The following is a 21,398-nucleotide window of genomic DNA, read 5'->3' as shown; positions in this document are numbered from 1 at the left end:
GCAGGTGGACTCTCAACCACTGCACCACCAGGGAAGCCCTAGCTATTACATTTTTAATACAAACTTTTTAATGTAAAGCTTATGAGAGCTTAGCCAAGGGATGGGTTGAAAACAGACAACATACTAGGCAAAGAACTATCCCTTTCCTACAATACTTACCTCATTGTCCCCTATCCAAATGTACCTCATCTCTTTCTTTTCTGGGTCGAGTACTTTCCTAGCAACTTTTTCATTTCTTTTTGCAAAAATAGCTGGAGTGAGAATATCTTAGGCTTAAATAAGATCTCTGCAGCCTTTCTTCCTGACCTTCTACGTATGTTTACAACTGCTTACTGGATATTCCTTTTAGATGTCTCACATCTTTCTTGTATTCCAACCTTCTGAATTGAATTCATCACCTCCCCTGATCTCCCATCTGGGTTTCCAGTCTCATGAAATAGGACTACCTTTCATCCTGCTACCTGTATCAGAAGCCTGGGCATTTCCTGCATATTCTCCTTCAGTCTTAACCACCACCATGTCCACTTCTTCACAAATCTTATTCTTCCCCTAAATATCCCTTAAATCCATCCACTTGTTTTCATTTCCAGCATCTTATGTCAGGGCATCACCTCTTGTCTGGGTTCCTGCAATAGCCTCCTAGTGTCCTCCCCATACTTTTTCTTCCCCTCCCCTCCACTATGCTCTCTACATTGAGGCTAAAATAATCTATCTGAAAATGCAGCATGATCATCAATTCCTTGCTTAAAGCCTTTAAATTTCTTCTTATTGTTCTTAGTCCCAACCTGGTCTAGCCATAATGACCTCTTTTCCCTCTTGAAACTGCCATGTTCTCTCTCATCTCCAGGCCTTTCCAAATACTGCTCCCCCTGCATGGAATGACATTATTAAATATTTGTTGAATGAATGACCAAATGAGTAATATTTCCCCAAGGCAGAGTACATTAAAGACGCATCAATAAGCAGATTCCTTGAATCTATTTATCTTCAACTGAGCAGTTTTACTACATTTTAAAATGTTTACTGTTTTACAAACTGAAAGTAGCACTTAATTTGACATTTCAACAGGCATATTGCAGACTCGTTTTGAGGTTCTAGCAGAATCATTCTACAAATTCTTTTTTTTAATTTACTTTTTTATACAGCAGGTTCTTATTAGTTATCCATTTTATATGTATTAGTATATATATGTCAATCCCAATCTCCCAATTCATCCCACCACCACCACCCCCACCACTTTCCCCCCTGGTGTCCATACGTTTGTTCTCTACATCTGTGTCTCTATTTCTGCCCTGCAAACTGGTTCATCTGTACCATTTTTCTAGGTTCCACATATATGTGTTAATATACGATATTTATTTTTCTCTTTCTGACTTACTACACTCTGTATGACAGTCTCTAGATCCATCCACGTCTCTACAAAGGACCCAATTTCGTTCCTTTTTATGACTGAGTAATATTACGTTGTGTATATGTACCACATCTTCTTTATCCATTTGTCTGTCGATGGGCATTTAGGTTGCTTCCATGACCTGGCTGTTGTAAATAGTGCTGCAATGAACATTGGGGTGCATGTGTCTTTTTGAATTATGGTTTTCTCTGGGTATATGCCCAGTAGTGGGATTGCTGGGTCATATGGTAATTCTATTTCTAGTTTTTTAAGGAACCTCCATACTGTTCTCGATAGTGACTGTATTAATTTACATTCCCACCAACAGTGCAAGAGGGTTCCCTTTTCTCCACACCCTCTCCAGCATTTGTTGTTTGTAGATTTTCTGATGATGCCCATTCTGACTGGTGTGAGGTGATACCTCATTGTAGTTTTGATTTGAATTTCTCTAATAATTAGTATTTTGGAGCAGCTTTTCATGTGCTTCTTGGCCATCTGTATGTCTTCTTTGGAGAAATGTCTATTTAGGTCTTCTGCCCATTTTTTTATTGCATGGTTTGTTTTTTTTAATATTGAGCTGCATGAGTTGTTTATATCTTTGGGAGATTAATCCTTTGTCCATTGATTCGTTTGCAAATATTTTCTCCCATTCTGAGGGTTGTCTTTTCGTCTTGTTTATAATTTCCTTTGCTTTGCAAAAGCTTTTAAGTTTCATTAGGTCCCATTTGTTTATTTCCATTACTTTAGGAGGTGGGTCAGAAAAGATCTTGCTGTGATTTATGTCAAAGCGTGTTCTTCCTATGTTTTCCTCTAAGTGATTTATAGTGTCTGGTCTTACATTTAGGTCTCTAATCCACTTTGAGTTTATTTTCATGTATGGTGTTAGGGAGTGTTCTAATTTCATTCTTTTACATGTAATTGTCCAGTTTCCCCAGCACCACTTATTGAAGAGACTGTCTTTTCTCCATTGTATATCCTTGCCTCCTTTGTCATAGATTAGTTGACCATAGGTGCGTGGGTTTATCTCTGGGCTTTCTATTCTGTTCCATTGTTTTATATTTCTGTGCCAGTACCATACTCTCTTGATTACTATAGCTTTGTAGTATAGTCTGAAGTCAGGGAGCCTGATTCCTCCAGCTCCATTTTTCTTTCTCAGGGTTGCTTTGGCTATTCAGGGTCTTCTGTGGTTCCATACAAATTTTGAAATTTTTTGTTCTAGTTCTGTGAAAAATGCCATTGGTAGTTTGGTAGGGATTGCATTGAATCTGTAGATTGCTTTGGGTAGTATAGTCATTTTCACAATGTTGATTCTTCCAATCTAAGAACATGGTATATCTCTCCATCTGTTTGTATCATCTTTAATTTCTTTCATCAGTGTCTTATAGTTTTCTGCATACAGGTCTTTTGTCTCCTTAGGTAGGTTTATTCCTAGATATTTTATTCTTTTTGTTGCAGTGGTAAATGGGAGTGTTTCCTTAATTTCTCTTTCAGATTTTTCATCATTAGTGTATAGGAATGCAAGAGATTTCTGTATATTAATTTTGTATCCTGCAACTCTACCAAATTCATTGATTAGCTCTAGTAGTTTTCTGTTGGCATCTTTAGGATTCTCTATGTATAGTATCAAGTCATCTGCAAATAGTGACAACTTTACTTCTTCTTTTCCAATTTGGATTCCTTTTATTTCTTTTTCTTTTCTGATTGCCATGGGTAGGACTTCCAAAACTATGTTGAATAATAGTGGCGAGAGTGGACATCCTTGTCTTTTTCCTGATCTTACAGGAAATGTTTTCAGTTTTTCACCACTGAGAATGATGTTTATTGTGGGTTTGTCATATATGGCCTTTATTATGTTGAGGTAGGTTCCCTCTATGCCCACTTTCTGGAGAGTTTTTATTATAAATGGGTGTTGAATTTTGTCAAAAACTTTTTCTGCATATATTGAGATGATCATATGGTTTTTATTCTTCAGTTTGTTAATATGGTGTATCACATTGGTTGATTTGCATAAATTGGAGAATCCTTGCATCCCTGGGATAAATCCCACTTGATCGTGGTGTATGATCCTTTTAATGTTGTTGGATTCTGTTTGCTAGTATTTTGTTGAGGATCTTTGCTTCTATATTCATGAGTGATATTGGTCTGTAATTTTCTTTTTTTATAGTATCTTTGCCTGGTTTTGGTATCAGGATGATGGTTATTATAGAATGAATTTGGGAGTGTTTCTTCCTCTGCAATGTTTTGGAAGAGTTTGAGAAGAATGGGTTTTAGATCTTCTCTAAATATTTGATAGAATTCACCTGTGAAGCTATCTGGTCCTGGATTTTGTTTGTTGGAAGATTTTTAATCACAGTTTCAATTTCAGTGCTTGTGATTGGTCTGTTTATATTTTCTATTTCTTCTTGGTTCGGTCTTGGAAGGTTGTGCTTTTCTAAAAATTTGTCCATTTCTTCCAGGTTGTCCATTTTATTGGCATATAGTTGCTTGTAGTAATCTCTCATGATCCTTTGTATTTCTGCAAAGTCAGTTGTTCTCCTTTTTCATTTCTAATTCTATTGATTTGAGTCTTCTCCCTTTTTTTCTTGATGAGTCTGCCTAATGGTTTATCAATTTTGTTTATCTTCTCAAAGAACCAGCTATCGTTTGCTAATGTTTTCTGTGTTTCTATTTCATTTATTTCTGCTCTGATCTTTATGCTTTCTTTCCTTCTACTAACTTTGGGTTTTGTTTGTTCTTCTTTCTCTAGTTCTTTAGGTGTAAGGTTAGATTGTTGATTTGAGATTTTTCTTGTTTCTTGAGGTAGGCTTGTATTGCTATAAACTTCCCTCTTAGAACTGCTTTTGCTTAATCCCATAGATTTTGGATCGTCGTGTTTTCATTGTAATTTGTCTCTAGGTATTTTTTAATTTCCTCTTTGATTTCTTTAGTGATCTCTTGGTTATTTAGTAACGTATTTTTTAGCCTCCATGTGCTTGTGTTTTTTACATTTTTTCCCCTGCAATTGATTTCTAATCTCATAGTGTTGTCATCAGAAAAGGTGCTTGATATGATTTCAATTTTCTTTTTTTTTATTTCAATTTTCTTAATTTTACTGAGGCTTGATTTGTGACCCAAGATGTGATCTATCCTGGATAATGTTCCGTTTGCATTTGAGAAGAAAATGTAATCTGCTGTTTTTGGATGGAATGTCCTATAAATATCAATTAAATCTATCTGGTTTATCGTGTCATTTGAAGCTTGTGTTTCCTTATTAATTTTCTGTTTGGATGATCTGTCCATTGGTGAAAGTGAGGTGTTAAAGTCCCCACTATTATTGTGGTACTGTCGATTTCCTCTTTTATAACTGTTAGCAGTTGCCTTATGTATTGAGGTGCTCCTATGTTGGGTGCATATATATTTATAATTGTTATATCTTCTTCTTGGATTGATCCCTTGATCATTATGTAGTGTCCTCCCTTGTCTCTTGTAACATTCTTTATTTTAAAGTCTATTTTATCTGAAATGAGTATTGCTACTCCAGCTTTCTTTTGATTTCCATTTGCATGGAATATCTTTTTCCATCCCCTCACTTTAGTCTGTATGTGACCCTAGGTCTGAAGTGGGTCTCTTGTAGACATCATATATATGGGTCTTGTTTTTGTATCCTCTCAGCGAGCTTGTGTCTTTTGGTTGGAGCATTTAATCCATTCATGTTTAAGGTAATTATAGATATGTGTGTTCCTATTACTATTTTCTTAATTGTTATGGTTTTGTTTTTGTAGGTCCTTTTCTTCTCTTGTGTTTCCCAATTAGAGAAGTTCCTTTAGTATTTGTTGTAGAGCTGGTTTGGTGGTGCTGAATTCTCTTAGCTTTTGCTTGTCTATAAAGCGTTTGATTTCTCCACCGAATCTGAGTGAGATTCTTGTCGGGTAGAGTAATCTTGGTTGTAGCTTCTTGCCTTTCATCACTTTAAATATATCATGCCACTCCCTTCTGGCTTGTAGAGTTTCTGCTGAGAAATCAGCTGTTAACGTTATGGGAGTTCCCTTGTATGTTATTTGTTGTTTTCCCTTGTTGCTTTCAATAAGTTTTCTTTGTCTTTAATTTTTGTTAATTTGATTACTATGTGTCTTGGCGTGTTTCTCCTTGGGTTTATCATGCCTGGGACTCTCTCTGCTTCCTGGATTTAGGTGGCTATTTCCTTTCCCACGTTAGGGAAGTTTTCAACTATAATCTCTTCAAATATTTTCTCAGGTCCTTTCTCTCTTCTTCTGGGACCCCTATAACGCAAATGCTGTTGCATTTAATGTTGTCCCAGAGGTCTCTTAGGCTGTCTTCATTTCTTTTCATTCTTTTTTCTTTATTCTTTTCTGTGGCAGTGAATTCCACCATTCTGTCTTCCAGGTCACTTATCCGTTCTTCTGCCTCAATTATTCTGCTATTGATTCCTTCTAGTGTATTTTTCATTTCAGTTACTGTATTGTTCATCTCTGTTTGTTTGTTCTTTAATTCTTCTATGTGTTTGTTAAACATTTCTTGCATCTTCTCGAACTTTGTATCCATTCTTTTTCTGAGGTCCTGGAGCATCTTCGCTATCATTATTCTGAATTCTTTTTGTGGAGGGTTGCCTATCTCCACTTCATTTAGTTGTTTTTCTGGGGTTTTATCTTGTTCCTTCATCTGGTACAAAGTCCTCTGCCTTTTCATTTTGTCTATCTTTCTGTGAATGTGGTTTTCCTTTCAGAGGCTGCCAAATTGTAGTTCTTCTTGCTTCTGCTGTCTGTCCTCTGGTGGATGAGGCTGTTCCGTTCAACAAATTCTATTTCTTGGATTACAGTATGGTCCTCCTCTACCTGGGATTATCATCCTCTTTGACTTGGGTGACATCATGAAGATATAGCCAGTGCCTATGGCAGGATGAGAAGTATAGAACAGTGAGGGAATCACTGACATCTTTCAGCTGGCCAAGTCCTTCAGTTCAAACCTGGCATACAATGGAGTGACAGATGTCACTGTCAGATTGCTGTAACATTCCTGATATGACCTACAACTAGATGCCCCTATTTTGTTTCAAAAAGGCTAAGTTATCTTTACAAGTTCGGACAGTGAATAGGAGAAAATAATTTTATGACTTGGCAACGCCAATGACATGCAATCCACCTAGAAGCAGACCCAGCAATCTCATCATTCATGAGAGCATCTGGCTGCCATCTACAGGATGCTGGGTACATGCCAACTTTGATAATTACATTCAGCTTACCCACCTTTCCTCATTACTTCTGTTGGATGACACACATTCAATTCTGTTCAAAAGGTGCTATGCATGATTGCTAGTAAATTCTATAAGGCAACTGTCTCACTCTAGAAACTGTAGCATTTTATGGGAAAAGGAAGTAAAATAATTGCACAATAAATCCAGAAATGTGGCTTAAAAATGGCAAATTATGTGATAATAAAATTTTTAATTATATTGCTCAGGAAAATTTAAATATGCTAACTGGCATTGCCTTCCTAATTTATTAAAGAAGAAAATATTTGTTTTTACCTAATCTGACATTTCAATTTGGTTTTATGGTAATTAGATATAAGGTCACTGTGATACTAGACACACAGGCACACACACACATAGAAGAGGTTTTGTTTGATGTGAGTTGGATCTCATAAAGTTTATAAGTTAAAAAGCAGACAAGTATTACTTGTACTAGTGTATAACAATGATTATGAAACAGCAGAAGCCCTTTTTGTCTGCATTTCCCTAAGTTTTCTATATTTACAGGGCTTGCATAATTCTTTTGGGGGGTGCTTTAGTATTTTAATTAAAATGTTGATAAATTTATACATGTTGACATTCAAAGTGTTTCTCTCATACACTGCTTCTAGGAGTACAAATTGGTAGGGAATAAAATGAAAAGATGCTTTTTATTGCATAGTTTTGTTAAGTCTGACTTTTTTTGGAAATAATTTCTTTGTCCATAGTTCAGATATTTTTAAAAAGTAGTAAAAGTTTCCATGCTATTCTGAAAATTTTTGAAAGTGGAAGAATATTCTATAGTCAGCTGCTATTTCAAAAGAATCTACTATTCAAGGAAGGGGGAACTTAGGAAAGTATGCTGAAGATTAATAATAGCCAACACTTCCATACACTTCACCATGTGCAGGGAAATGATCTATGTGATTTGACTATATACAACAATTCAATACTCATATTAACTCAGTTAGGTGGGTACTTATAATATTCCTGTTTTACAAATGAAGGAATTGAATCACAAGTAAGTAAGTTTCCCAAGGTTGCGGACTAGTGAATGGGAGAGCCAGGATTCAAACCCAGAGAGTCTGGCTCTAGAGTTCATGCTTTTAACCACCATGCCCGACTGCCTGCCACTGAAAATACCACAAGAAGCAATTCTTCTTTACAAAATGAGTTAAACATCTCCAGTGAGCTGAATTTGATATCAGAACATTGAGAATGTTCCTTGAGAAGCATCATTAACTCCAGAAATGAGATAGGGGGTGGAGTTGACCCACTAAAGTCTCTCTCTTCCAGTAAACTTTATCTCTAATAAATTAGAGGAGCACTAACAGATCAGTACAACCTGCCCACTTGAACTAATTATAAAATAACATGATTTGCATATATAAACATATAATCCACTTAAAGAAAAATGTTGGGTTAGTTGGCAGCTCATTTGAACAAACACTCATTTGGAGCTTACTATAAGCAAGGTAATATGCTAAGTGCTAGGAAAAATGGATCAAATCTAATCCCACTCTTTCAGGGCCTCATAAGCTACTGGAGACACAAGGAATGTACATGATTATCTCTAATGAAAGTTATTATGTGATAAGTATTAAAAGAGGAGTAAAATAGGGCTTCCCTGGTGGCGCAGTGGTCCACCTGCCAATGCAGGGGACACGGGTTTGTGCCCCAGTCCGGGAGGATCCCACATGCCGCAGAGTGGCTGGGCCTGTGAGCCATGGCCGCTGGGCCTGCGCGTCTGGAGCCTGTGCTGCATAGCGGGAGAGGCCACAACAGTGAGAAGCCCGCGTACTGTGAAAAAAAAAAAAAAAAAGAGGAGTAAAATAAACATGCAAAGGGAGAACCAAGAGGAAACTTAGGTGGGACGTGGTGAGTTGGCCATCAGAGAAGTGGTAGCAGGCAGTAGACTTTTGGGCTAAGGTTATTAGAATGAAACTCCAGACATACAATATGAAATTATTCAAAGTCATGAAGCATAGGGGTGGTGTGAGGGATTGGAGGTGAAATTAGAGAGGTATGATGGTGCTGGATTATGAAAAACATCACCTGTGTGTATTTTACACAGAAAACACATATGTGTATACCCAGTGTATGTGTGTATTATCTCATTATGTGTACTATATATTCACATACTCTTCATTGAAGATAAATATTTGTGTCTGTGTGTTTAGAATATTGTGCTTAATGTACTTAGGTTCTCACTCCAGAATAGTGTGTTAAAAAGGTTGAAATCCCCATTCAGACAGGAAATAGCTCTGTGACCTCAGTTTCCTGATCTAGAATATGGAAATAATAATATCTATCTCATTAGGATCCCTGTAAGGCTTAATAAAATAATGCACATAAATGTAGCACCCCCTTAGAGGGATCCTAATGAGACAAATACTTTTATTCCACATTCTAAGTCAGGAAATTGAAGTCAGAGAGCTACAGCATGCACGTAATCCAAGCAGCGCAAAGGATGGACTGTGCTTGTTTCCCTAGATGCTGAGAACACTGCTGACAAACAGCCTTCAGCTATCTGTCCCTTCAGGGGTCACCTCAGCTGTAGAGAACCACCTTTCCTAAGGTCAGACCCCTTCCCAGTGTAGCTCCTATCCAATGACGGTTTGATACAGGGGTACAAAAATCTTACCATGTTGGCCTAACTAGGTATATCCTTTAGCTCCAAAGGCTGCTGTGGAGTCAGCTGAGGTCTACTTTGGGCCTACATCATAGCTTGACTTCTGCCTTTGCCAATCCTACTTCTTTCTCCTGTCTTGCACAGGTGTTTATCTCAAGGACACTTTTTAAAAAGTCTGCATGTTAAACTCTATCTTAGAGGAAACCCAGCTTGGGACATCTCTTGGTGGTGGTGCTTGTGGTGGTAATGGTGGAAGTGGTGGTGACTTCCCAGTGTTTGCGAGATCAATTTTCTTGTGCAGAAATTGCATTGGTGGGCAGCAGCATCTGCAGCAGTTTCATGTGGTATTCTGTGGACCAGCACTTTTCGTGGCAGTTTGTCATTAAGCCAATTCTTTGGCATAGTCTTGGCCATTCTGCCTAGAAGCTTAGCCTCATCTTATTCTCTAGCTCTTTCAACAATTCTGTGTGCTATCCAATATCCTTTAAATAACCTTCTGTTTAATCAGCCTAAACCAGCTTCTGTTGTATGGTAATGTATCTTAAATGAGTTAATATTAAACAAATTCCCATACATTAGACCCCTAATACCTGATTGATACATTCACCTGGATAGAACAATGATGAGTATTATGGATGTAAATTAAATAATGCTCCCCTGAAGAGGTATTGTGGGCTACACTGGCATATTGAATATGATTCCCTGTGTTATACAGTAGGTCCTTGTTGTTTATTTTATGTATAGTAATGTGTATCTGTTAATCCCAAACTCTTAATTTATTCCTCCCTCCCTCCTTTCCCCTTTGGTAACCATAAGTTTGTTTTCTATGTCTGTGAGTCTATTTCTGTTTCATAAATAAATTCATTTGCATCATTTTTTGAAAATTAGATTCCACATATGAGTGATGTCATATGATATTTGTCTTTCTCTGTCTAACTTACTTCACTTAGTATGATAATCTCCAGGTCCATCCATGTTGCTGCAAATGGCATTATTTCATTCTTTTTTATGGCTCAGTAATATTCCTCTGTGTGTGTGTGTGTGTGTGTGTGTGTGTGTGTGTGTGTGTGTGTGTACGTACCACATCTTCCTTAACCATTCATCTGTCAATGGGCACTGAGGTTGCTTCCATGTCTTGGCTATTGCAGATAGTGCTGCTATGAACATCAGGGTGCGTGTATCTTTTCAAATTAGAGTTTTTGTCTTTTCCAGATATATGCCCAAGAGTGGGATTGCTGGATCATATAGTAACTATATTGTTAATTTTTTAAGGAACCTCCAGACTGTTCTCCATAATGGCTGCACCAATTTACATTCCCACCAACAATGTAAGAAGGTTCCCTTTTCTCCACACCCTCTCCAGCATTTATTATTTAAACAACATAATTTTTATCAACATAGAACCAGTTAAATAAATTATATTATATCCATAATGGAAGCTCTCATGTATTGACATGGAAAGGTCTTCAAGAAGCACTTAAAGGAGACCAAAAACAAGTCCAAAACATTATAGTGTATTACCATGTTATAGAAGTGTGTATGTTTTCCTTATTAAAAAAAAAAAAAGATAAAGAAGAAACTAGTAAGAGTGGTTACCCATAGGAAAAGATGGCAACAGTACAAATGGTGGACAGGGAAGAGAAGACTTTTCACTGCTTATTTATTTATTTATTTATTTATTTATTTATTTATTTTTTTTTCGGTACGCGGGCCTCTCAGTGTTGTGGCCTCTCCCGTTGCGGAGCACAGGCTCCGGACGCGCAGGCTCAGTGGCCATGGCTCACGGGCCCAGCTGCTCTGCGGCATGTGGGATCCTCCTGGACCGGGACACGAACCCGTGTTCCCTGCATCGGCAGGCGGAGTCTCAACCACTCTGCCACCAGGGAAGCCCTCACTGCTTACTTTTTAATACTTTTTTGATACTTGTTCCATGCTTATTAAACAATAGAAGTATATTTAATAAACAGTTTTTAAAACTGAGGTAAATTTTCACAGTCTGCCTCAGTATTGCAACACTAGATTTTTAAAGTGAAATTTAGTTTTTTTACACATTCATAAACTGAAGTGGCACAGCAAGCATGCCCTTATAGCTTCATGTTCATTCCTTGGCCCTCTGCAATCGAGGTTCTAGTGAAATTGTTCTTTCAAACAGCCTGGCCTCCTAATTCCCAAATCCAATAATCCTCCTCTCACTTAAATTCCCTGCAGTGGTCAATGCCGCTGTCTACCCCCTTCATTATTGAAACACAGCGTCTTTGTTTGCAGTTTACCAACCACTAGAGTCCTGGTTCTCAGCATCCCCCGAATGCTCAGGCTCTCCTTCACATAATTCTCTCCCCCGTGGGTCCTGGGAACAGTGGGATAAGAAATTTTTTATTAGCTATCTTTCTTAGCTGAATGTTCTACCACCCCTGGCAAAGGCCAGAGCCTGTAATGTCAGTTGTCTCAAGATTTTAATTATCAAAAGACCTTTTACCAAAAACTAAAGATCATCACTGAAGAGGCAGAAAGTGATTGGTAGTTCTATTATTTCATTTCCTGATAGTTGCTATTCTCAGTTTTAAAGGAGACACATATAGTACTTGGAAAGAGTAGAATTGGAGGTAAGACTTTAGAGGCAACAGGGGCACAGTCTCTGGAACCAGACACCTGGCTTCAAGTTCCAGCTTCATTCCTCACTAGTAGGTGACCTGAAGTGAGTTATTCAAGCTATATCTAGCTGAGTTACTCCAACTGTATGTGTCTCATTTGCTCTTCCCTAAAAGGGAGGTGTCATAATAGCATCTAATTCATTGGGTCCTTGGTCAGTCTTTATGAAGTAATAGATGTAAAATCACTTTGAACTATTCCTGGCATCCAAGTTCTTGCATCTATTGCTAACAATGTTCCATGTAGAAGATTCTAGAATATTGAATCCAGAGTCAGAAATCTGAATCCCAGGCCCATTTCTGCTACTAACTGGCTTTGTGTTTTGAATAAATTTTGATTTACTGTCTATAAAATGGGAGTTTGAAATATGGTCTCTAAAATTCTTTGTGGGTCCGTCAACACCCAACTGCTTTGAGAAACAATGTCTTAAGCATGTTTACTTTAAAGCCCAATAGCCAAAGGGCTGCTTTGTGTATAAACTGGCAAGCTATTCTAAAGGTTAGAATTAATAGCTTCACAATATGAGCAACAAACTTGCTTATTCTATGAAGACATGTAGTCTTTTACTTATTTTTGATACAATAGCCACTTCTGTTAGGACAGGAAAAGAGATCCTACTCTTAAGAGATAAAATGGCCCTATAGTTAAATATGTTCCTAATAAACACAGTCTCTAAGAAATGTCTAATACTGGGGAATAAAATAAAAGTTGTATAGCTTAGAAATAGGCCAATCAACAGAAAAGCACTTATATTAGAAATAAGGTATTTATTCTGACATCATAAATTGTAATTTGACAACTAGACTTTATCTCAACATTCCTTTTGGAAAGAAGTTATCCCTTAAATTTCATATTCTTCCAGGTTCCTTGGTTAAAACCTTAGGGCTATATCTTTAACAATTTATTCTCATTTACTCTCTATGCCCAATATAGCCCTGAGCCCTGGCCTCTCTTTTGCTTCACACTCCATTGCCACCGGGTCCAAACCCTTTTCACATCTTGATCTGGCAGCAACAGACTGGCTGACTTCAGCCTTTCTATTTTCAAGCTATCACACAGTCCATGGCCAAGTATCTTCTTTAAAGCACTTTCTGCTAATACTCCTATCTCAAGAAATCACATTGGTTCACCACCACCATGTAGTAAGTTTACATTTCTCTGCCAGACTTACAAGCTCTTCAGACTTAGGCCTCAGTTAACTGCTCTAGCTAGCTTCCTTTTTTTTTTTTTTTTTTTTTTTTGTGGTACGCGGACCTCTCACTGTTGTGGCCTCTCCCGTTGCGGAGCACAGGCTCTGGACGCGCAGGCTCAGCGGCCATGGCTCATGGGCCCAGCCGCTCTGCGGCATGTGGGATCTTCCCGGACCGGGGCACGAACCCGTGTCCCCTGCATCGGCAGGCAGACTCAACCACTGCACCACCAGGGAAGCCCCAGCTAGCTTCCTTTCTTATTACTCTCTTCCCCTTTGCCTCCTCCTAGCATAGATTTTAGTTTGCTCACAGTTCCTGTGCATAACCCTCTCATTCCTGATTTTATGCAGGAACTTGTTTCCTCTTCCTGAATAGCTTTTTCTTATCTTTACCCATCCAACCATCTTCTCCACGCTGATGACGTGTCACTCAGAGTTCTGAATGAAGCTTTACATATTTACTGGTATCTTTCTATGCACTTACTATCAACAGTGCAAAATTATATGACTCAAATTATTTCAGGTTCATGCATTGTAATAAAATTAAAATAGACATTATAATTTAGTAGAAAATCCACTGACTTGAATTTAAAAATCAGTTCCGCTTTTGACCAGCTGTTTCCTTCGGCAGGTCATTCTCTGAGTCTTACAAAGCTGTTACAAATATTAAATGAGTAAGATGGAAACCTATTTGTAATCCCTAAATGTGATGCCAGTATTATTGTTGTTAATATGCTATTTCTATGGAGAACAACACATCCTTCACAGTGTTAGATAAGTAAGAGGCCTGTTAGAGGTGTTTAACAAATATATGGACTATGCTTAAAGAAACCACAAAGCAAAGCGTACATTAAAAAAAGGAAAATTGCGGGCTTCCCTGGTGGCGCAGTGGTTGAGAGTCCGCCTGCCAATGCAGGGGACACGGGTTCGTGCTCCAGTCCGGGAAGATCCCACATGCTGCGGAGCAGCTGGGCCCGTGAGCCATGGCCGTTGAGCCTGCGCGTCCGGAGCCTTTGCTCCGCAATGGGAGAGGCCACAACAGTGAGAGGCCCACATACCGCAAAAAAAAAAAAAAAAAAAAAGGAAAATTGGAGTTAAATGTGAAGCCATAGGGACTAATATTGTTCAGTCCTAATAAATATGGAATTTGATGGCAACTCTCATGAGAAGGAATTCTCACATAAAAATGATGAGACATCGTTTATTCAAGTGCTTCCCAAAGAAATATTAGTAGCAGCTGACTGCGCCCATGGCAAGTTACAGGAGACCTCCCCTAACTGCACTGTCTTGTCACTGATGAAAGATCTATTCCTATGAATGGGGAAAACCTAATTAGGCCCTCTTTGCAGAATGGTTCCCGATTCTATGTATTTTTCCCTGTGACCATTCTATGTGATATCCACAAGCAACTAGTGAAAGCATTGGAGACTTGACCTACTGGGGAAGTTTAATGGGAAATGCTTTAAAATCAGAAAATGTTAAAGAGTTGAGAACAATACATTATATTCCGGCAAAGATGAAAATTATATGAGAATTATTAACATTGCAAATCACAGTTTGGTTGCTAAACTATTATACAAAAATCCAAGAATATAGGACTGAAAAGTAGAAATCTGTTACCTTCAGACTCTTTATTTGTTGAAGTGTCTTTTGTAAGAAATGAATAAACTCTAAGATTCTTTAATATTTTCTTCTAAATTTTCCACAGCACTATAACATATACTTCTGCTCAACCCAAAAGTTAGAACTGAAAAGTATTAACCAAAGTGATGTTCAGGTTTATCTATAGAAAGCTAAGACTTCTGGCACATATGACAGAAACAGCCAACTGTCCATCAAAATTTGTGCTTCCCAGAGTTTAGGGTTATCGTGGCAAACAGTTGCCCAGACAATAATTACATTTCCAAGGTCCCCTTGCATCTAAGTAGGACTCTATGACCAGTTCTTCTCAATGGAATGGGAACTGAGTTGATCAATTTCCGGCCAAGATAGTGATGCAGTGGGTATGTCTTCTCTTCTCCCACCTGCTTAGAGACTAAGGGAATGGTATGACTGCTGGAAGGAATTATCCATGTTCCTGAACCTCGGGATGAAACAAAACCATCCAATTGCCAACTAGGAACACTGAAATTGGCCTGGAATAAATTTGTCTTGTGTTAAATCTATGAAATTTGAGGTTAACAGATTAAACATAACATAGACTAACAAATTAAATATAACCATGAGGTGAATAGCCTAAAGAATAGGTAAACAGTAATATACTGGGAGTTGATCTAGCGAGATTTCCGAATATATCTCAACCATTGGTGAAAGGTTAATACATTTACAGAAATTCCCCCAAACATAAATACTCTGAAACTGAAGTATAGGCAACAATTCATTGCCATCTTTGCCATATCTGTTCCCCTTCCTGAAAACTGTTTCTTATCTTCTCCTCGACCCATCATCCAAATTCTAAGCACCCTTTCCTTATGTCAGGTCTTACCTTGCAGAGGAAAGCCCTGCACATCCATAATATTCCAGCCTCTGTGTGGTTACTATGCATTTACAAAGTGTTTCGTGCCTTTCTCATTATTTCAGGCTCATGCAGGGGAGAGATTGTAGTGAAATTCAACACTTTCCTAACATGAATTAAGAGAGAATGTGTTACCACTGAAAGGCTGTGTACACAAAGGACAGAGAAGAAAGCCTTTTAATTTTTCACGGAATCTCATCATCAGACCATTAGCTTTTAAATCAAGTAAGGGGAAAATCCCTTCTTCTGGGCCATTTGGGAAGAGTTCTTTGGAACCATTTTTGGTTCATGGCTAATTATTTAGAGAAAATATCTGTTTCCCTTCATTAATGTTGTTGAGAAAGTCACATACCAAAATATGAGAGACGGGGAGGGGGAGAGAGAGAACAGTGGGGCAAGGAGGGAAGAAGGGAGGAAGGAAGGAAAGAAAAAAGGAAGAGAGAAAGGAAGAAAGGGAAGGAGGAAGGAAAAGATGGAAAAAAAGCAGTTAGTGATTTAAAAAATCTAAATGGAGAGTTGCTTAATTTTTTCAGTACTATAAATATAGATTGCTTAACTGAGTTCTTTAATTCAGTAAAGACTAGCTTAAAGAAATGCTAAGACATGTCTTAAGGGCATTTCTTAATCATAACCCTCCAGTATCCTGGCCATTAAAGATAAACCATGATTATGGGCTTCTCTGGTGGCGCAGTGGTTGGGAGTCCGCCTGCCAATGCAGGGGACGCGGTTTCGTACCCCGGTCCAGGAAGATCCCACCTGCCGCGGAGCGGCTGGGCCCGTGAGCCATGGCCGCTGAGCCTGCGCGTCCGGGGCCTGTGCTCCGCAACGGGAGAGGCCACAACAGTGAGAGGCCCGCGTACCGCAAAAAAAAAAAAAAAAAAAAAAATGATAAACCATGATTAGTCCTAGATTTCTTTACTAGGGAGAAAACATCACAGTTCAGCCACATGAAGACATTGGAGAGCAAGGAACTGAGTTTTGCAAAATAATGGATCCAAACATTTGAGCAGGTGTCAATGCAGTTGAAACTCTGACCAAAACCAATAGTGTTTGGTGTGTATAATGCCCATGGGAGGACTGGGATTGGTGGTGGCTCTGGTTGTTAAAGAGGAAGCAGAGAGTTGGAAACTCAGAAATGTTCTGCTTAAACCTGAGTCCCAGGGAAGGCTAAGAATGAGCTGATGACTCAAAGAATCTTTAGATCAGAAAAGACGCAAGCAGCCTCTGACAAGAAGGAGGGCTGCACGTAGCTAGGTCAGAATTGTATGTACCCTTTAAAATTCTGGCCCTTAGGGAACAGTTCACTGAGTGTTAGAGTGGATCCTGAGGATAAATGCAAAGTTTACCAGGAAATAAATTTTTTTAGTGACGACTGTTAGTTTCAAAGTTACGGGTTATAATAGATACATATTTTGTATACTTTCTCAACCCAGATAATTCATTTAGTTAACACGAATATTTCATATTGCTTTAATGTAACTCAATATGATTATAATATTACTAGGTATGGCCAAAAATGCTTCATTAACTCAGGTACAGGAAATGGAATCAGAATTTTTAAGTGATTTTGCACAAACTTCTAGGCTCCAAATGTATATTTTCAAAATGTAAAGTGTTGATATTAACAGTATAATGCAGAAATCTTTTTCAAGTTGATATAACACAATTTATATTTACTCCTGATGTAATAGGTAAAGCCTTTTGAGAAAAACAGGTTTACCTCACCCAGGAAAAAGTCTCTTACAATAATACTGGATCTATAAATAAATCTCATACCCATTTGCCCAAGTCTCCAACTAAAAGATTCCCAAGTGTGCCAGGTAATGGTTACCCTCTTTTAATCAATATTTCTAACCACAATATTTCAGTGCAGTTGAAAACATAAAACAATTCCTTGAAACTAGAAATATGACTAATATTCAAATACAGATTTACTGTAGATTTGAAAAGGTTTACACTTGACTGTTTTTTCTTTCAATATATAAGATGATCATAGAGCCTTTATAGGCTTTAAGGTTTACAAAATATATTCTCATACTGTGACTTTCTCTAAGTGACTATGGGGATTGTGTTCCTACTCCGATTCGTCTTTACTCAGTCATGCCTCATATTTTGACCAGTGGCCCTTTTCAGAATTAACATTTTAACTCTGAATACCACCCAGGAGATCTGTTCCTCTTCTAATCTTTCTTAGCAGTTTACAAATAATTTACATCATTTACCATTGTCTCTCAGTATGTCCTTGTAGTGTTACTTTTCAAATTTTTGTTATAGCATCTGCTTTGACAGACCACCCAGCAGTTGTTTGGGATCCTAGCATCCATCACTTACTCCTCATATCAACTGGACAATGTATAGGAAGCCTTGCTTTGAAGAATTTAAGCTTGTCGTGGTTCAGTACCCAGTTGGTCATGATAGCCTCTGGCTTCTGAATTAGCTTTAACTTTGGCTGAGCAACAGTGAAATTACTATGGCAATGTCATATGCAACAGGAGGACATAAATTTAGTGGGAAATTATTCTGCTTAAAATACCAAACATTTCAGAAAAATTTTTAACGTTTTGCTTGGAAGGATCACTAGGGGGGAAAAATCTAGATTTAAAACAAATGCAGAAAACAGGCTATAAAATATTTACAGCCAGTGATTAGCTAAGAATTGGTCCAAGGTAAATTAACAAAAAATCCTTGAAGGGGGGAGTTATAAATGATGTGTTTGCTCAGGCAGTGAGGGTAACATTTTCACTAAGACTGGATAATCATGGGTTGAACACAAGCATGTGAGTTTATTTTCCTTTGTGATATGGATTGGAGACGTCAAGGCTGTACGAACAACTTGAAAGAAGCTGTGTTTCTTAGGTATATAATTAGGACCAGAGAGTGGAAAGTTAATATATTCTAACTAATTAGTCTAAATTGGAGCAGGCAGAAGTGATAAATTAAAACCGGGCCAGGAAGCTCTGCAGCTTCTAAATCAAACTCTAGAAGCATTAAACACACCAGAGGAGCTTGTAAAATTACAGATTTCTAGGCTCCACCCCAGATTCTAATGCAGGTTTGGAGTCGAAACCTAGAATCTGAATATTTGATTTGGAGACAGATGTTCCATGGAACACGCTTTTAAGGAACACTGCTAAATTGTATGACAAATTTACATTTCCTGTTAAAACAAGAAAGGGAACTGGTTTGGAGAGTAAAATGAATGAAAATAATTGTGAAATATAAAATTGCCTTATTTGCCAGAATTGCCAAAGTTCTGCAAGCAAAGCAGCTGTGCCTCAAGAATTTATAAGCAGATATCTGCATATGTTGTATAGTGTATACACTCTGTTTCTTTAATCACTAACTTTTGGTTAGAACCATTGAGACAAGGTTTATATGTACATATATGACATGTACATGCCAATAGCGTTGAGTGTGGACGTTGATGACAGACTTCCTGGGTTCAAGTCCTGGCTCCATTGCCTAAAGGCTGTGCAGACTTAGGCAAGTTCCTAACTTTTATTGTACCTCAGATTTCTTACCTGTAAAATGGGAATGATTATAACATTTACATCATGGAGATTATTAAAGAGTAAATTAGTTAACACATATAAAACACTTGGAAAATTTCCTGGAGGCCTTAAATTATTTCCTTATTATAGTTATTGCCTAATAGAAATCTGCTGAAATAAATTAAATTGATGGACTACGATGACAAACTTCAGATGAATTGAAGGCAGTTATTGCTCAACCTAAAATGTGAACCCATAAGGAGAGTAAAGTAAATAGAATAAACTCAAGATTAGAGTGAAGCCTGCAATCTGATCTTAAGTGTTATCTGTCTCCCAAGTTCTTTATTGGTGCATTTTCTCTTAGGGGTTAGTTTTAACATTTTTCTTAATTATTTATTTTTAAGGCATGAAATAATTTACTGGAAATCATTTAGGGATACTAGAACAAACTTTTCCTTTTCTTTGGAATCCATGCTTCTCTTATTCTCTGTTCTTCTCCCCAGTGTTGATTTTTCTGAAGCCATGGCTTCAGATATTTTTCAGCTTCTCTCCTGTATCCCAAACACTCAGTATCAATACAATTTTTAAATAATTCTACACTTAGTAAAGGAGGAAACTATAAAGTTTGCAAAATAATGTCTTCTTGTTTAATCCCATGGCCAAAAAGTAGGCAATTTGAGAACAAAAAAGCTAAAAAAAATCCATCTGTGTCTGAGAAAATTAGCCTGGCAATCATCACCTCAATTTGGTGGTAGAGTATCCAGTTAGGAACGAATACTGAACTCACAAGAGAGATATTGTTCACAAGGAAATCCATTTAACAGCAGCAAAACTCCAGTTTTGGAGCTGGGATCTGGGACAAAATTCCATATGATGGACATTCTGGGGCAGAAGAGCCCTCACACATGATGCCAAGATTCAGAGTGAGGTAATGGGTTGAAACTAGGAAGAGATACCAGGCTCTCCTTTAACAACATAAAGCAGCAGGGAGACCAATAACAAAGACCTACAGAAATCATCTGTAGATAATTGGATTCCAGATCTAGCAGAGGAACTCAATTGTAAGTCCCATTGTATAGGGCATCGGCAGCTGTTGATAACTTCCTGCCCAAATTTGAGTTGGCTCAGTAACGAGAGCTGGACTGAGCCTTCAGTGGACCTTTAAACAATAGATGAGTCTAACGAATCTTGTTGAGTAAAATAGAATCAAAGATCATTTCTGCAGTGCTGCACTGCTATGCCACTTTGTGATTCAGGGGATGATAAATGGGTCATGCTGAGTAGAACAGCAAATGGACTCTGGAGAGGATATTGCCAGCAAAGAGCCATAGTGAAAATGCTCACAAATGAAAGGACTACCTGCACCTTGACAACATGTGTTTTATGCTATGTGACTTCAAATGATTTTAAGAACTGCTTTGTTTTGCTCAATAGAGCAATGTCTAATTGTTTTAATTAACTAGAAAAATGAATTGCTGAGTGAAGTTAAAAAGAAAAGAAAATGCATTGTAAACATTATTTATGAGGAAAGAGATAAAATTCAGAATGATGGTCAAAAGACTTCTTATTATAAAACTTGTGTTTTATTCAATAGTTGGCCAGTTTCATCTTAATTTTATGTCAGTTAAGCATTGATGTTTACCCTTTCCCTAGGGTATAACAGTTCTGGCATACAAAGAAAATGTACACTATATTAACAATGGAGAATAACTCTAAAATGATACCTTAGATGAAGAACTTTTTCCTTGCTTTCTTGTTTTCTTCCTCAAGCTTTAATATTTGTCTAAAAACTTTTATTTTGCACTAGCTCAGTACCTAGAAAAGATTTTTGACTATAGCAATTCAAGGAGAGCACCAAACTTTATAATATATTACTTCAGGGCTTGTCTCTAGGCAAGAAGCAGGAATGGTTGATACTAATGGGAGCAGAACAGTGCTGAAAGAAAACCAGCTCATGGCCTTATGAATCATAGGGCTCTAAAACATTTATAAATGAGTGAAAAGGCTTGGGGCTGACATGAATTATGAGTCTCATTATGGCACTATAATATCTCCAGCAATGCTTCAGAGGGGCATGACACCTCCCAAGAAAAGTGGTAAGACTTCCATTACATTACTTTTCTACTGGTAGTTGGCTATGGTCAAGGTGGGCTATGATCTATATCCCTGGAGTACACATGTCAACATATCTTTGCATATAAATGTTGGTCAAGATCCTGCAAGACTCCTTTCTTCTAAGTGCCAAGCATTACTCTTGACCTTCAAGAAATATTAACAGGCCCTAGAGTGAGGACAGCATTTCCAA

This window comes from Mesoplodon bidens (assembly GCF_964165515.1).
Source record: "Mesoplodon bidens genome assembly, chromosome: 9".
Lineage (NCBI taxonomy): Eukaryota > Metazoa > Chordata > Mammalia > Artiodactyla > Ziphiidae > Mesoplodon > Mesoplodon bidens.
The sequence above is the reverse complement of the archived record's forward strand: the minus strand, read 5'-3'. Positions refer to the sequence as shown.